The sequence below is a fragment of the Gopherus evgoodei genome, chromosome 3 (assembly GCF_007399415.2).
Source record: "Gopherus evgoodei ecotype Sinaloan lineage chromosome 3, rGopEvg1_v1.p, whole genome shotgun sequence".
Taxonomy (NCBI): domain Eukaryota; kingdom Metazoa; phylum Chordata; order Testudines; family Testudinidae; genus Gopherus; species Gopherus evgoodei.
The window spans coordinates 77,968,413-77,985,986 of NC_044324.1; positions in this window are offsets into that span (position 1 = coordinate 77,968,413).

Genomic DNA, 17,574 nt, shown 5'->3' on the forward strand with positions numbered 1-17,574 from the left:
TGTAGGATGAATTTCATCAGGCTGTGCTGACTTGAATACATCTAACTTATCTAAATATCCAGTGTTTCTCAAACTAGGGGTCCTGACCAAAAAAAGGGAGCCACAAGACTATTGTGGGGGGGGTTGCAAGAGTGGTGGGTGCTGGCTGGGCATCCTGCTCTAAAGGCAGCGCCACCACCAGCAACAGTGTAGAAATAAGGGTGGCATGGTATTGGAGGGGGGGGGGAGGTCATCAAGCCTGAAATATTTTCAAAGGAGATCCCAGCAAAAAAAGTTGGAGAACCCCTACCTGTTCTTTCCCTGTGTTACTTAACAACATGAAAAATGCATATTTCTGGAATAAATCTTGCTAAACTCAACTGTCTGTGGTCATACAGTCCAGCTTTACTTGCTCAAAGGTGAATTCATCTGCTTTCAAAAAAGCTACTGAAAGTCCTAGATTATTAACATGATTCCACACACAGAACTAAATGTTTTAATTAGATACATTAGAAATGAAAATAATAGAAAATCTGTTCCAGATGCACAAATACTACAGCACTTGGTGCATTATAAATTATCAGAATTAGACATGCTAGAGACACAGAAACTAAGCTCTATAGATCTATACTCAGAGATCTGGGTTTCCCTTGTTGCACAGACTGACATCCTTGGCTCTGAATAAAGCATAAGGAGTAAAGCTCTATACCTTGGTTTTGGTCTTTAACATCAAATCAACTCTAGCATGTCTTCACAAATTAAAAACAATCAAAAATATCAAAATATCCATTTGAAATTACATATAAGTACACTAAGTAGAGATGGGCATAAACCAAAATCCTAGATCCACCCATCATAAAGTTCTGGTTGTCACATATCTGGATTGAAATGTTGTAAATGGTTCCTAAATATAATGGGATAAAGCAAAACACTGTATCTGAACACTGCTAAATTTTGTGGGGTAAGGTCCAGATCCAAATTTTGTAGCTTGAGACTATCTTAAATTTGAAGCAAAGAATACCAATTGAAATTCATTAAATATTTTTGGATGTTTTTCTACATTTTAAATATTGATTTCAATTGCAACACAGAATACAAAGTGCACAGTGCTCACTTTATATTATTATTTTTTATTATAAATATTTGCATTGTAAAAATGATAAACAAAAGAAATAGTATTTTTCAATTCACCTCACACAAGTACTGAAGTGCAATCTCTTTATCGTGAGAGTGTAAGTTACAAATGCAGATTATTTTGGTTACATAATTGCCTTCAAAATAAATCAGTGTAAAACTTCAGAGGATACAAGTACACTTAGTCCTACTTCTGCTGCCTGGTTCTTATTTACAGTGTCACCTGAAAGTGAGAACAGGTATTCACAAGTCACTTTTGTAGCTGGTGTTGTAAGGTATTTTTGTGCCAGACATGCTAAACATTTATATGCCCCTTCCATGCTTTGGCCACCATTCCAGAGGACATACTTCCATGCTGATGATGCTCATTAAAACAATAATGCGTCAATTAAATTTGTGACTGTACTCCTTAGGGGGAGAATTGTATGTCTCCTGCTCCGTTTTACCTGTATTTTGCATATATTTCATGTTATAGCAGTCTCAGATGATAACCCAGCACATGTTCATTTTAAGAACACTTTCACAGCAGATTTGACAAAATGCAAAGAAGGTACTGATGTGAGGCTTGTAAAAATAGCTCCAGCACTCGACCCAAGGAGTGTGGAACATGCTTTTAGAAGTCTTAAAAGAGCAACATGCTGATGTGGAAACTACAGAACCCAAGCCATCAAAATGGAAAATCAACCTTCTGCTGGTGGTATCTGCCTCAGATCATGAAAATTGTCACAACCTAAACCTATGTTCAAACATGGCATCTGTATGGCCAATTGTCGGTCAAAAGGTCACATTGGTACAGTGTGCAACACTGTAGTGCCATGTGCTACCCTATGGTGTGGTGTGCTACATTATAGTGCCGTGTGCCTATTCTCAAACTTTCTGTCTGGTCAAAAGGTCAAGTTGGTGCCATGTGCTACACTATGGGGCCGTGTGCAAAAGTACAGGGCTGTGAGCAAAGGGTAGTGTGCCAGGTGCAGCTCCTATTGACCTAGAGGGCACCAGCTTGGAACCTGGTTGGTGAAGGAGCTAGGGACCAATCAGACGCTGACATGAGTAACAGTCTTCAAATAAAACTATGTCTCGTGCCAAAAACGGCAGGAGTATCCACATGTTAGCTGAAAGGCCTGATCACCCTTTCAGCCAGGGTCTCCTCTGGATTTTGCCGGCTTGTGTCGTGTCGATTTTTTCTTTTGGATTACTTCTCATCATGCCCTTGGTGTCTGTACCGCTGGTCAGCTGCGCCTGGAGTGTGGTATGTGCATTTTGCTTTCTGTAAATACTCTGTTCGCTCAGCCCCTTCCTTCCTTCTTTTTTCTTCCTTTCTCTCCCTTACTTGGTACAAAGTTGCATATACAGTATATGAGAGTCAAATTGTTGTATTGATTGCTATTGTAGTTGGTTGGTGTATTTTGCAATATTCGGTTAATATGTGTACAGTTTACTTAGTTTTGTGTATCTGCTCTGGATTTTAGTGAGCAGTTGATTATAAATCGCTTGGTTTCTTGTTGTCGGATGTAAATAGACTGTTTCGAGTTGTGTGCGGTTTTATTCTGATAGTATTTCTAGTTGATAAATTGTCTCTCCTCGGCCAAAGTTGTAACTTATCCCCATTAATAAACGGCCACGTGGTTTGAAATTTCAATCTGTCACGTTTTAATTTTCCTCTCTCAATCAAATACTTACTCGAACCTGCATCTGTCTCAGACAAAAATGAACATGCATCAGTCTGCAGTGCTTTGGATCATTATCAAGCAGAACCCATCATCAGCATGTACTCATGTTCTCAGGAATGGTGGTTGAAGCATGAAGGGACAAATGAATCTTTTGTGCATCTGGCAAGTAAATATCTTGCGATGCCGGCTACAACAGTGCCATGTAAATGCCTGTTCTCACTTTCAGATGACATTGTAAACAAGCAAGAAGCAGGTAGCATTATCTCCTGCAAATTGTAACCAACTTTCTTTGTCTGAGTGACTGGCTGACCAAGAAGTAGGACTGAGTGGACTTGTAGGCACCAAAGTTTTGCAATCAATTTATACAGTTAAAAGTGAATTAAGTTTAGAATCTAACTTACTTTTCACCATTTAGGTTGTTTGTCCAATGTCTGTATTGCAGTCAGTGACACTGATTTATTTATAGTCACTTTCACTTTTCCATTTACTAGCACAATGCTACAGAGCTTCAGCTGCAAAACACTGCAAAGAAATATTTACACATACAAAAAAAAAATTAGAGCATTTTCAGTGAGTACTAGGCTTTGCAAGACTGAAAAAAAACTAACTAATTTTTGGACCTCAACTACATGCACAATATCCTTTCAATGAGACAGGCCCTAAAAAAATATTATTCATTTATTTTAAAAGCTTTTCAGTTCACCATGTAGTTTTCATGCAGTTATAGAATGGTAAATTGCAGCACAAATTGATTTGTCTAGACTCACACACGGCTATTTCCCTATATCTGCCACCACATTACTGTAGTTTCCCACTGACATCTACCATTCTTTGGCATTTTTCTGGGAACCTGCCCACTGTGCTTCATTCTCTTCCTTTTACTATACCCTCCCTCCCATAAACACATCAATGGCTTCCTGGCAACAGAAGCATTTTACATACCATGGGGGCCTTCAAGAAAAGTTTATGAAGTCAGACCACAATTTGCTTCTAGCCCTGGATTCAGGAGCGGCAGAACAGTTATGCTCTTTATTTTTGGATCTTTCCAAGACCTATAGATATACCGCCATGCCTTCTGGTGCCTAGATGATGTTAGCTGTCAAAACCCCTAGAAGTCTGACACAATCAAAACTCCCACTCAGGGGTGCCTCTAGACATTTCGCCACCCCAAGCACGGCGGCATGTCACGGGAGGCGCTCTGCCAATCTCTGGTCCCGCAGCTCCAGTGGACCTCCCGCAGGCGTGCCTGCGGAGAGTCCACTGGTCCCACGGCTTCAGTGGAGCCGCAGGACCAGTGGACCCTCCGCAGGCACGCCTGCAGGAGGTCCACCGGAGTCGCAGGACCAGCAGACCCTCCTCAGGCATGACGCCTAAGGCACCCTGCCTGCAGCCCTCCCGGCGACTGGCAGAGCGCCCCCTGCAGCATGCCGTCCCAAGCATGCACTTGGCATGCTGGGGCCTGGAGCAGCCCCTGCTCCCACTGAAGTCAGCGAAAGTTTTGCCCGAGTACTGACCTTGCGGTTTGGGCCACTGTGAATAATACACAATTTCACAAAATGACCAACACTACATGTAATACCCTGTCTATACCGCTGTCAGTGGGGATTATGAATCTATGGCCTGCATCTTAGGCCTGTGACCCTTACCTAGTTTTACATATTATGCTTTGCTTAAATAGAGTAAACCGGTAACCGTGGAGTTGTTAAACAGTCAATGCTTCTTAAGAAAAATACTGAACAGGGAGTGAGTGGTTTAGGAGGTGGCTAAAGGGCTAGAGAGCCTTTCACCACTGTGTTGCTGGCTCCAGTCCAGCCATGAGCAGATTTTGATAGCAATATGTATATAGACACAGTGTGTCTGAAGCACATTTCATGTTCCCAGTGAAGGAGTGTCCACATAACAAAAATTGGCACTAACTGGCCAGAGGCAGCAGCTAGAACAAGGAATTAACCATCAGGAAGGAAACCAAACTATTCCCTAAAATGATCCCTTCAGTTCAGGAATAAGACAATAGTGGGACACTGAGGAAAGCCTGTACTGTCACAGTCCATTTCTTTGGATGGAGGACTTCGGGATGTAAGGCTGACAATCCAGCAGCTTTCAGGAGTCCTGAATTCACACAAACATTTACCTTTAAAAAGGAAAGAATAAGATTGAACATCACCAGATAACAGATAAATGTATCTGTGACACTCATCCATAAAACCTTCTGACAACATACATTGTACCTGTGCCACAAGACATATTGTGGTGCATGTGACCACTAGATAGGAATAATGTACCACATCCTGAGGGGTTTACTCAGTACACACTGGAGCAAAATTCCTGCTGATTTCAACAAGAACTTTGCCTGAGTATGAAATTCAGGATTTGGCTCATTATGCAGAAAAGCACTACAGGATCCTCATGACCATTCGCAATGCACAAAACCATCACAGCTCCCTTAGCTTTTCCATTATCATCAGTATTTATGATGCAGTAGTACCCAGAAGCACCAATCAAAATCAGGACCCCATTGTGCTAGGCACTGTACAAATATAGGTTTCTGGCCCTCAGTAGTTTACAGTCTAATTTTAAAAAGAGACACTACATGAGTGTGATGAACAATAGGTGGGGACAAGAAAGGAGAACAAGGATAACTGCAATACAGAGGCACAGCTAAATAGAGCACCTATGTCCAGTGCATAATGGCGTAGACTCAAACTCTTTGGGACAAGGATTACTTTTTTGTTCTGTGTTTCTAAAGTGCTTAGCACAATGGGGTCCTGGTCCATGAGTGGGAATCCTAGGCACTATGAAAAAACAAATAATAAATACAACAATAATAATAACGTCATTTAAAATTAGTATTAGCAATCCCTCTACCTGTCCATTATCAGTTTATAATTACCAGTACAGCCATCACAAACTGAGAGAGCAAATAGATCACTCTTACTAGGAGTGGGCAGACTGTATCTGGAGACCTCAAAATTCCGGAAGAGCCATACCTGCAGAATCGTAATCTATCCCCCAAGCCACTCCGGCCACCATCTCCTCTGGGAATGGATCACTGGACCATGAGCTTCCTTGGCCAGCTGCAGAGAAGTGGCTAGCCTCAACCTTCCCCCCAGAACCCCGGGGATGGGCTCCTGGGCCTCTGCTGAACAAAAAGCTTTGCAGCATTCCGCAGCTTTGAATACGGCTGGTTCTGGCAAGATCCTATTGTTGTTATTATTTATTTATATTACCGTAGCACTTAGGGGCCCAAGTCATAACCTGGTCCCCATTGTGCTAGGTGCAATGCAAACAAAGGACAAAAAAGATGGTTCCTGCCGCAAATCCTTCCTCAGCCATTGTCCCCAGCCCCAAGTAATCAGACTCAGCAACATAAATTGCAAAACAAGAAAACAAAACTAAATCACAATGATTTTGCTAGGCTGTGAGTGAAAGAAAGACAAAGCAACTGATGTGTAACCACTCTTGTGTAGCCTGACACCATTATCTATCAAGCTAATGCACTAGATCTATAAATATTCTCTGCTTCACAGGGTATTGAACTTGCGTTACCTGGCAGGCTGCTGGAGGAAATTACGAAGGGATGGGATCTCCACTCTATATATCCTTGGAATGGCCCTGGGTATAGTGCTAGTCACAATCAGAATAAAACCAAAGCCCCTAGAAATTAACTCCAAGGCTTTGTTGTACATTAGCCTAAAGAAGAAAGGTCCTTCAAACAGATTAGGGGCTTGATCTCCCAGAGGAGCCATCCATTCAGGGAAGCCATCACCATTTGTGTTAAAGCTCAGACACATCCAGCATTGGGAAAAAACGCATGGAAAAAGAGGAGCGTACAGACAGCAGTGATCACCATCCTGCCACTACCCCAGGAGCCAAGGTTTCCCATTAGGAACATCTTGGTACTTAAAGAGAAAAATGCATTTACACTTCAAAGCTTCTGCGGAGTAACCATAGAGACATGTTAATGGAATAATCACACCAGCTATGTAGGGGCTTGTGCTAGTTTGTGCAAAGGGGCTTTGTATGTTCCAGCCTCTCTATCAATGTTAAAATAATTATTTGAAACATTGTTTAAGACTGGGTCGGGGGGAAGCATTTCTGGGCACTTTTCATATCTAAAAATAGATTTCTTATTACAAGTTAAACTTCTTCAAAGATGGCTTCCAGCAACAATCAATTTCTTTGACTCTTTACAAATCAGAAAATATTCTGGGCCAGATCTGCAACTAGTGCAAATCAGCATAGCTCTGCTGAAGTTGATAGAGCTGGGTTGATTTATAGCAGCTAAGGATGTGGCCTATTAATGCCAATGTATTATGGAACATGCAGCAATTTTGGAACACCACTGTGATCACAGCTTTTTCTCTCTGTGATTAGGGTGACCATATTTTCTCAAAGGAAAAACAGAACACTCCTGAGCTTGCCCAAGGCCTGCCCCCCTCCCCCACGCAGGGTGGCCCAAGCCTTTCCTGTCTCCCACCAGCACAGGGTCAGCCTGAGGTTCTCCCCCTCCACACATTCCTCTGCACCCTGCTAGGGGTCCCACCCCACTTTTTTGACAAAGCTGAGCATTTGCCCAGTTTGCTCTTGACAGCTGATGATAGTTGCCAAAAGCAAACAGGACAAATGCCCAGTTTTGTCAAATAAGGTTGGGAGAGCCAGGACAGGGCCTAAAAAGGGACTGTCCTGGCCAAAACGGTACATATGGTCACCCTACTATGTGATCCTAATGCATAAAGTAAGTAAACTAAATCTCCCTCCCAACTAGGTTTAGTTCTCAATTGGATGCACAAAGTACATTGTAGTATGTGCATGTGAGCTTGGTACAGGAGCAAAATCCTGATCTAATTGTATTCACCAGAAGACACAGCGACCTTTGCTGCATATTCATCAGTCAGTACAGGCTGAACAAACAAGTTTATTATAGTTTCTATATTTACAGGAACCAAACTTCCATTATACTTTTCCTGATTGGCTCCTTTGATAATTCTGTCACACACATACCTCAGAATATTCTTAGTCCCTGCTGTTCTGTTAGCACAGGTCACTTTAGCTGTCAAATTCTTTGTTTTCGTTTGTGTGTTGTCATGATATATGGCACTACAAGCCTTAAACAAAAGGCATTTATTAGGGAGAATAGCTACAAACAAAACAAGTGGGCTTCCATGTTTGTGACAAGTGACCACACCTTTTCAGGAACCTCAAGCCAGAACAGAGACATCTAGAGGCCAAACAGCATCACTACAAGTACCTACTATTACAAGTGGTCTACCGCTGTGATGTGATTTCCTTTGTATGGATAGCATAAGAGGCAGTTCATGAGTTGTGCTGTGGACTGAGGCAAGAAGCACACATAAGCCCAAATGGCTTCAGCAAAGGTAAGTGCTGTATAGATAATTGCAAGAGCTGGTCAAAATTTTTAATTGAAAATTATTTCCAATGGAAAATAGTTCTTTTTCTAAAATGAAAACTGTTGTGAAAAAATTTCATTTCTTTCAGAAAATTCCAGATTTTTCATTAAAAAACCAGAACATTTCCATAACAAAGTAAAAGTTTTGCTCTTCTGAAAATTTCCAACGAAAATACTTAACATTTTTTGATCAGTTCTAACAATACCTCTAGGCGCTAAGGGAATGTGCACACTGCTATTTTTAGCATCTTAGTTTCAGTCCCGCTAGCACTTGTGTCTACCTGAGCTAGGATGCTCACTACCAGGTGCAGTGTAGACATATCCTTAGTGCCTAACAGCACATCTTCCCTCCTTGAACATCAGAAATGTTATTAGCATTGAAAAGCCCCAACAACAGCTAGTATATCAGAGGATGTTAAACAGCAGCTATTAAAGTTAGACATTTTTAAATCAGCAAATCCAGATAACTTGCATCCAAGAGTTTTAAAAGAACTGGCTAAGGATTGCACTGGACCATTAAGGTGGATTTTCTGTAAGTCTTGGAACACTGCAGAAGTTTCAGAAGACTGGAAGAAAGCAAACATGTGCCAATATTTAAAAAGGGGAAAGTGGATGACCCAGGTAATTATAGGCCTGTCAGTTTGACCTTGATCCAGACAAGATAATGGAGTGACTGATATAGGACTCAATAAAGAATTAAAGGAGGGCAATACAATTAATTAATAATAGTGGAGTCAGGCAGGGATTGGTTTTTGGCCCTGCACTATTTAACATATTGAAAGAAGAAAGAAAACATAAAATCCTCCATGATAAAGTTTGCAGGTGACACAAAAATTGGAGGAGCAGTAAATAATGAAGAGGGCATGTCACACTGAAACAGAGTGATCTGGATCACTTGGTAAGCAGGGAGCAAGCAAACAGTATACGTTTTAATACAGCTAAATGTAAATGTATACATGCAGGAACTAAGAATGTAGGCCTTACTTACAGGATGGGGCAATCTATCCTGGAAAGCAGTGAATGAAAAAGATTTGCGCATATGGGGTGGATAAACAGCTGATCATGAGGTCCCAATGAGACACTGTAGCCACATGGGCTAATGTTATTCTTGGACACAAGCTTGTAAGGACAAAATCAGAAAGGCTATGGCACAAAATGAATTACACCCAACAAAGGATATAAAAGCCAATAAGAAGAGGTTCTATAAATACATTCGGATCAAGAGAATGATGAAGGAAAGTATAAATCTGTTACTGAGCAGGGAAAGAGAACTAATGATGGATTATATCAAAAAGGCTGAGGTGTTTAATACCTATTTTGTTTCAATTTTCACTAAAAAGTAGGGCTGTTGCTTAATCACAGTCGACTAACGTGATTAACAAAAAGATTGTGACAAAAAAATCGTGATTAATCGCAGTTTTAATAGCACTGTTAAGCAATAGCATACCAACTGAAATTATTAAATATTTGTGGATGTATTTCTACATTTTCAAATATGTTGATTTTAATTACAACACAGAATACAAAGTGTATAATACTCAGTTTATATTATAATGTTTATTACAAATATTTGCACTGTAAAATGATAAATAAAAGAAATAGTATTTTTCAATTCACCTCATACAAGTACTGTAGTGAAATCTTTTTGTCGTGTAAGTGAAACTTAAAAAATATAGAATTTGTTTTGTTACGTAACTACACTCAAAGACAAAACAATGTAAAACTTTAGCGCCTACAAGTCCACTCAGTCCTACTTCTTGTTCAGACAATCACTCAGACAAACAAGTCTGTTTACATTTGTGGGAGATAGTGCTGCCCGCTTCTTATTTACAGTGTCACCTGATAGTGAGAACGAGTGGTTGCATGGCACTTTTGTACCCAGCATTGCAAGGTATACTGGATATGCTAAACATTCATATGCCCCTTCATCCTTTGGCCACACTTCCAGAAGACATGAGTCTATGCTGATGATGCTCGTTAAAAAAAAATGAATTAATTAAATTTGTGACTAAACTCCTCAGGGGGAGATCTGTATATTGCCTGCTCTGTTTTACCCACATGCTGCCATATACTTCATGTTATAGCAGTCTCGGATGATGACCCAGCACATGTTGTTCATTTTAGGAACACTTTCGCTGCAGATTTGCCAAAACACAGAGAAGGAACCAATGTGAGATTTCTAAAATTAGCTACAGCACTCAACCCAAGATTTAAAAATTTGAAGTGCCTTCCAAAATCTGAGAGGGATGAGGTGTGGCACATGCTTTCAAAAGTCTTAAAAGAGTAACACTCTGATATGGAAACTACAGAATTCAAACCACCAAAAAGGAAAATCAACCTTCTTCTGGTGGTATCTGCCTCAGATGATGAAAATGAACATGTGTTGGTCTGCACTGATCTGGATTGTTATCGAGCAGAACCCATCATCAGCGTGGATGCATGACCCCTGGAATAGTGATCGAATTATGAAGAGACATATGAATCTTTACCACATCTGGCACATAAATATCTTGCGACATCGGCTACAACAGTGCCAAGTGAATGCCTGTTCTCACTTTCAGGTGACATTATAAAAAGCTGGCAACATTATCTCCTGCAAATGTAAACAACTTGTTCGTCTGAGCTATTGGCTGAACAGGAAGTAGGACTGAGTGGACTTGTAGGCTCTAAAGTTTTAATATTGTTTTATTTTTGAATGCAGTTTGTTTTTGTTCATAATTCTACATTTGTAAGTTCAACTTCCATGATAAAAAGATTATACTACAGTACTTGTATTAGGTGAATTGAAAAATACTATTTCTTTTGATGTTTACAGTGCAAATATTTGTAATAAAAAGAACTATAACGTGAGCACTGTACACTTTGTATTCTGTGTTGTAATTGAAATCAATATATTTGAAAATGTAGAAAATACCTAAAAAAATTTAAATAAATGGCATTCTATTATTAACAGCACAATTAATCACAACCACTCCCCCTCCTCCTGCTCCAGAGGCCAGCTGAGGCCCCCTCACTGGCCCAGACACTCACACACACGCACACCCCAAAGCCCCGCTGAGGGCCCCCACCCCAGCCCAGGCACTCACAGACCCTTCCCTCCTGGAGCCCAGGGATCCAGAGGGAGAAACAGCCTTTTGCTGGGTCCGAGATTTGTACAGAATTTCCTGTGCACCGCCGTTTTCTTCCTTTAGCATGCTGGGAACTGCAGTTGCTGGGAACCCTCCAGTTCTCTCCACCTCCCCTCAGTCATGTCTTCTATTTGCAAGCTGGGCTGTGTCAGATCCAGCGGCCCCTAATGGTGACCAAAATCTCTGCAGCCCATTTCTTGGGGAAAAAGGGAAATTCTGCCTGCCTAAAATTAATTTCTGCAAAATTCTGCATTGCACGGTGGACGCAGAATTCCCCCAGGAGTAATGTTTAGAATATCAAGTCCCAGGCACGTAAGCTTTCTCATCAACATGGCTCAGTCCCTCTAAAGCTTTCACCAGCACTGCCCACTGATGCCAGATAGCTCTTAAGTTCTCTCCTTCACACTGTTTGAGACACAGTGATAGGAGTGGAACTTTCTCCAGAGAGGTCTGAGGTATGGCATAGCCGAGCATGCTAGAACTTTTGCAAAGAAAATTCACTGTATCCCTAGGTTGTCTCTTCCTATGCAGGAGACATTTTTCACACAACATAAAAGGTGACATAAAAGCCAAAGCAGTCAAAGGTCTTCTGGGTCTGACTCAGCACCATCACCAACACATTCTATGAGATCAATAAGGAAAATCTTAACAAGAACTTTTATTAAAGCAAGTCATAACTTTATCTAAACTTGCATTCCAAAATTTGAAAAGATATGTGTCTCCTTGCTGGTGAGTCCTGAAAGACACTACAAAAGAAGAACATGCACAGTGAGCATGGAGCTCCCATAGTGGCAAACCTAGTGCAGTCTACAAATCACCATGGTAAGGTCTGATGTTTGAGAAATGAGAGTATACTGAGTGCTAAATAAACGGAGTTTGTTAACATGACCTCGCAGTCTGAAAAAAAATGAGAACTGGTTACTCGTGTGTCCTTTACTACTAACAGTCAGTGTTGATTCTCCTCTAATTCAAGTGACAGGAACGTGTGCTTTGGAGCAGGCAAATCTGAGCACCATCTCTGCTGCTGTTGTGAAGTTCTGAATAACTACAGTGTGAAGCCTAGTGTCAACTGTGAAGCTGTAGTTGGCCAAGGATTTGTTACATCATCAAGATCTTTGCAAAGTGTGTTAAGGACAGAGTGAGAAGAGGATTAATTGGTTCAGAGGATTGGTAAAGAGATAATGTAAAGAGCTTGCTACCTCTTGACCAGTGGTTATAAGCCAGGCTAAACCAACTGTGACTGGAAGTTGTCATTGCCTGATGACTGTCCAGTCACTTATTTGTAACAAGCTGGTGATCACCATCCTTCTCCCAGTGGACAGTTGTCTGTATCAGAAACATCAGCACAAGTGACAGTAGTTCATTACTTGGCAGCCCTAACTGATAGGGATTGAAGGGTTGAATGGTCTTGGAGGGAAAAATAACTTCTCACTGTTAGAGATGTTGTCTCTAGGTCTGACCAGTCATTTTTGGGAAGTCTGTACTGCCACTGCCCATACCATACCTATTCCATGGATATTAATTATAGCAAACTTCAATGGCTTCAGAGTGGTAAGTCCAATTCTCTTCATAAATATTCACTGATATGAAAATGTAAGTGGAAAAACTTCCTTTTGTTGGTTTAAGTCATGCCATTCAAGTTACAGACACACGTGTCTTAGATCTGTAAGTACTTTGCTCTGGCTACTAAAATAGAAATAAGTTGATAAGTTTTTCTATTGTGGAATAACAGGTAACGACATTAAAGATGAGTGATTTACAGTAAACTGGTTTTTCCCCTCTCTTTGTTGAGTTCTGCTCCTGTAATTCAACAGAGACCACCATTTCCTTTATAATCCCTCCCTCCAAGTGCTGGCATGTAGAGATGGGGAACTCATTTTGCTTAATTTTGGAACCTTTTGAACTTGGACAATTCCTGTCAGAGTTAACTGGCATGTTACTGGGTTTGCATTCTGTTTAGGAAAGAATGTGAAAAAAGAGGGAAAAGAGGGAATGAGAGAAATCCAAAGGAAAAATAGGGTGAAAATGCAGCAACAGAGCAAGGATAGAAGGGAAAAGAAACATGGAGAAACTGAAAAGGGAAAGAAAGAAAGAGAAAAAAAATCTATAAAAAAACAAATAAGGAGCAGTACTATACCCTACGTAATGAACATACTCTTGTGTCATCCTAGTTTCTGGGTGTTCTTCCTTCCCTTAACAAAAACACAGGATGCCCCTTAGCTGGATTAAAAAATTTACATATACTTATTTACTTATGTATTTATTTCAGTTTTCAAGAAATAAAATAAATTCAAAACAACTTAAAAGCACATGCACCAATCTTTTTAAAACCATAGCTGCTATATAAGACAAAGCCCCTCATATTGGTACGTCTGGTCACCCTACTCCAGCTACACGCTACTTCCTCCAATATACCCAACCCTAGACCTCAGCTCCCCACCCCTTCCCCAAACATCCTGCAAAAGAGAGAGGCTCTCAGTTTCTAAGAGACTGAGCCAAAACCCAAAAGAATAGGCTTTGGATCACTAAGCTATTCACTTTTGTATTCTAATGAAGCCAGAGGAAAGTACATGAAGATTAAAGAGAGCTGCAACTCTTTATGTGTAAAATGACTTCAAAGTTATGACTTAAACCAGCAAAAGGGAGGGAAAACTCACAGTCCTCCCACTCCATCTATATCTATATATTAATTATACCAATTCTGAGAAAAACATAGGTCAATATTAGAGGGGGAATAGTTTGTGAGTTTGAAAAGCCTGAAAAAATAGTTTGCAGGGTTCACCTGTTTCTACTGACTTCCTTTTAACAGAGTGACAGCATCTGGCATTACCTTATTCTAATTTTCTCTTGAGTTAAAATACAACAGTATTAACTATACGTTTATCAGAGGAGCCAAATATATCTGTATCCCCAGTTTATCTATACCTTTCTATCTTGAAGAATTTTCTACCTCAGCTGAGCACCAGCTGGGAGATAAATTCTCGCAATGGAGCCTTTTCTGCTTAATCCCTTAATCTTCTCAACATCCTCAAACACCAGGACTTCTCTTTCAAACCCAGCTGGAAAGTAACATCTGTTTGAAAGCACTGTTGAAAGAGAGGAGCACCAGAGGGAAATCCCCCAAGGTCTGAGCTCACTCTCTCAGTAATTTTCCCTCAGTGATTCTAGTTAAAGACAATGGCACTGGTAGGCACTGGTAGCCCCTGGGGTTGGAAGATTTCCTGATTCCACTTATATCACCCCTCCCTCCCTGTTATAAAACTAAACTGCTGCAAGTAGAAATGTTAAATGTCAACAAGCCCATAGGGCTGTATTAACCCCATGAGCCCTAACATTATGGGGGCCCTTCTCTGTCCAAACACCACACCCATAACCCTTTATTCCTGTATTGTAACGTTTTATTTTCACAGTTTAGCAGCTTTTTTCCAACCTCTCATACCAGCTCCCAATGCCAAGGCTCTATCATACATAGCTGGCACAAAGCTTCAGTGCCTCCTCTAGGCTGTCATAGATACAAACTGCATGTCAGCTGAGCAGCAACTTCTCAGGGTCCCCCAACTACCTGCCTGGCTGCCTCCAAATCCTCTGGCCCAAGATTCTTGGGTCCCTTGGTTAATATGGCCTGACAGATGATGTGAAGAAAAGTACATAGAGCTGATTAATGTTCAAAAAGAAAGAAGAATCAGGCTACATCTGTGCATTCTAACAGAAAAACATTATTTCCTCTTGTTAATTAGAATTAGATGTGCTCTGTTTATTAATTAAATAACACAAAACTTTGTTAATGCAGTCAAGTATCAGAGGGGTAGCCGTGTTAGTCTGGATCTGTAAAAGCAGCAAAGAATCCTGTGGCACCTTATAGACTAACAGACGTTTTGGAGCATGAGCTTTCGTGGGTGAATACCCACTTCCTCAGATGCATGTAGTGGAAATTTCCAGGGGCAGGTATATATATGCTAGCAAGCAAGCTAGAGATAACGAGGTCAGTTCAATCAGGGAGGATGAGGCCCTGTTCCAGCAGTTGAGGTGTGAAAACCAAGAGAGGAGAAACTGGTTCTGTAGTTGGCAAGCTATTCACAGTCTTTGTTCAATCCTGAGCTGATGGTGTCAAATTTGCAGATGAACTGAAGCTCAGCAGTTTCTCTTTGAAGTCTGGTCCTGAAGTTTTTTTGCTGCAGGATGGCCACCTTAAGGTCTGCTATAGTGTGGCCAGGGAGGCTGAAGTGCTCTCCTACAGGTTTTTGTATATTGCCATTCCTAATGTCTGATTTGTGTCCATTTATCCTTTTCCATAGAGACTGTCCAGTTTGGCCGACGTACATAGCAGAGGGGCATTGCTGGCATATGATGGTGTATATTACATTGGTGGATGTGCAGGTGAATGAACCAGTGATGGTGTGGCTAATCTGGTTAGGTCCTGTGATGGTGTCGCTGGTGTAGATACGTGGGCAGAGTTGGCACTGAGGTTTGTTGCATGGATTGGTTCCTGAGCTAGAGTTATTATGGTGCGGTGTGCAGTTACTGGTGAGAATATGTTTCAGGTTGGCAGGTTGTCTGTGGGCAAGGACTGGGACAGAGACCAACACCTACAAAATCTCCACCAAGCATTCTCAAAACTACAATACCCGCATGAGGAAATAAGGAAACAGATCAACAGAGGCAGATGTGTACCCAGAAGCCTCCTACTGCAAGACAAACCCATGAAAGAAACCAACAGGACTCCACTGGCCATCACATACAGCCCCCAGCTAAAACCCCTCCAACGCATCATCAAGGATCTACAACACATCCTGGACAATGATCCCACACTTTCACAGGCCTTGGGTGGCAGGCCAGTCCTCGCCCACAGACAACCTGCCAACCTGAAACATATTCTCACCAGTAACTGCACACCGCACTACAATAACTCTAGCTCAGGAACCAATCCATGCAACAAACCTCAATGCCAACTCTGCCCACATATCTACACCAGCGACACCATCACAGGACCTAACCAGATTAGCCACACCATCACTGGTTCATTCACCTGCACATCCACCAATGTAATATACGCCATCATATGCCAGCAATGCCCCTTTGCTATGTACATCGGCCAAACTGGACAATCTCTATGGAAAAGGATAAATGGACACAAATCAGACATTAGGAATGACAATATACAAAAACCTGTAGGAGAGCACTTCAGCCTCCCTGGCCACACTATAGCAGACCTTAAGGTGGCCATCCTGCAGCAAAAAAACTTCAGGACCAGACTTCAAAGAGAAACTGCTGAGCTTCAGTTCATCTGCAAATTTGACACTATCAGCTCAGGATTGAACAAAGACTGTGAATGGCTTGCCAACTACAGAACCAGTTTCTCCTCTCTTGGTTTTCACACCTCAACTGCTGGAACAGGGCCTCATCCTCCCTGATTGAACTGACCTCGTTATCTCTAGCTTGCTTGCTAGCGTATATATACCTGCCCCTGGAAATTTCCACTACATGCATCTGAGGAAGTGGGTATTCACCCACGAAAGCTCATGCTCCAAAAAGTCTGTTAGTCTATAAGGTGCCACGGGATTCTTTGCTGCTGTTAATGCAGTGTTAAGGTTGCCCAGTGATAGCTTGTGCACTTCCAGAACATTGAGTTCAGCAAAACCCAGACGTCTGAAAACCAGGAAATACAGAGTTGACATAAATGCCCACACAACCTTAACTCTTTTCCTTTGGAGCTGGAAATAGCCACTGGGAATTATCTGCATGCACTCCAGCTGCATTCGTTGTGTTAGGTGTAGCTGTACTGAATGGAGGAAGAATAAACTGGAAGAACCGTGATTATGATATATGAAGATCTGGGGCTTAGTTTGCTTATGAGGCCTGAGATGACCTGAGCTGGACTCCTCACTCCCACTACCCACCCTCAGCTGGGACTCCTGCTCCTGCTCCATTCAGGCTTTTCCAGCTATGCGTCAGGGCCACCCAGTCTGCCCTTCCTCCAAACCAGGCCCTACTCCCATACACTCTGGCCAGTCCCCCCATCCCTTACTTGGGAGATGTGTATCTTAACTATTCATTTTCTAGATTTCAGAAATTTAAATTTGTTACCTTCATTTCCATGCCCCCTTCCCTCCCACCAGCTGATCCCAGATTATATGTAGGGGCAGGGAGAGCTGCTCAGATAACCCAAGAGGAGCAGGGGCTCCCAGATCCTGGAATTTATATAAGGGGAGAATTCAGGCTGGCAGCCCTGACACCCAAGCCCCCAGCTTTCTCTGCT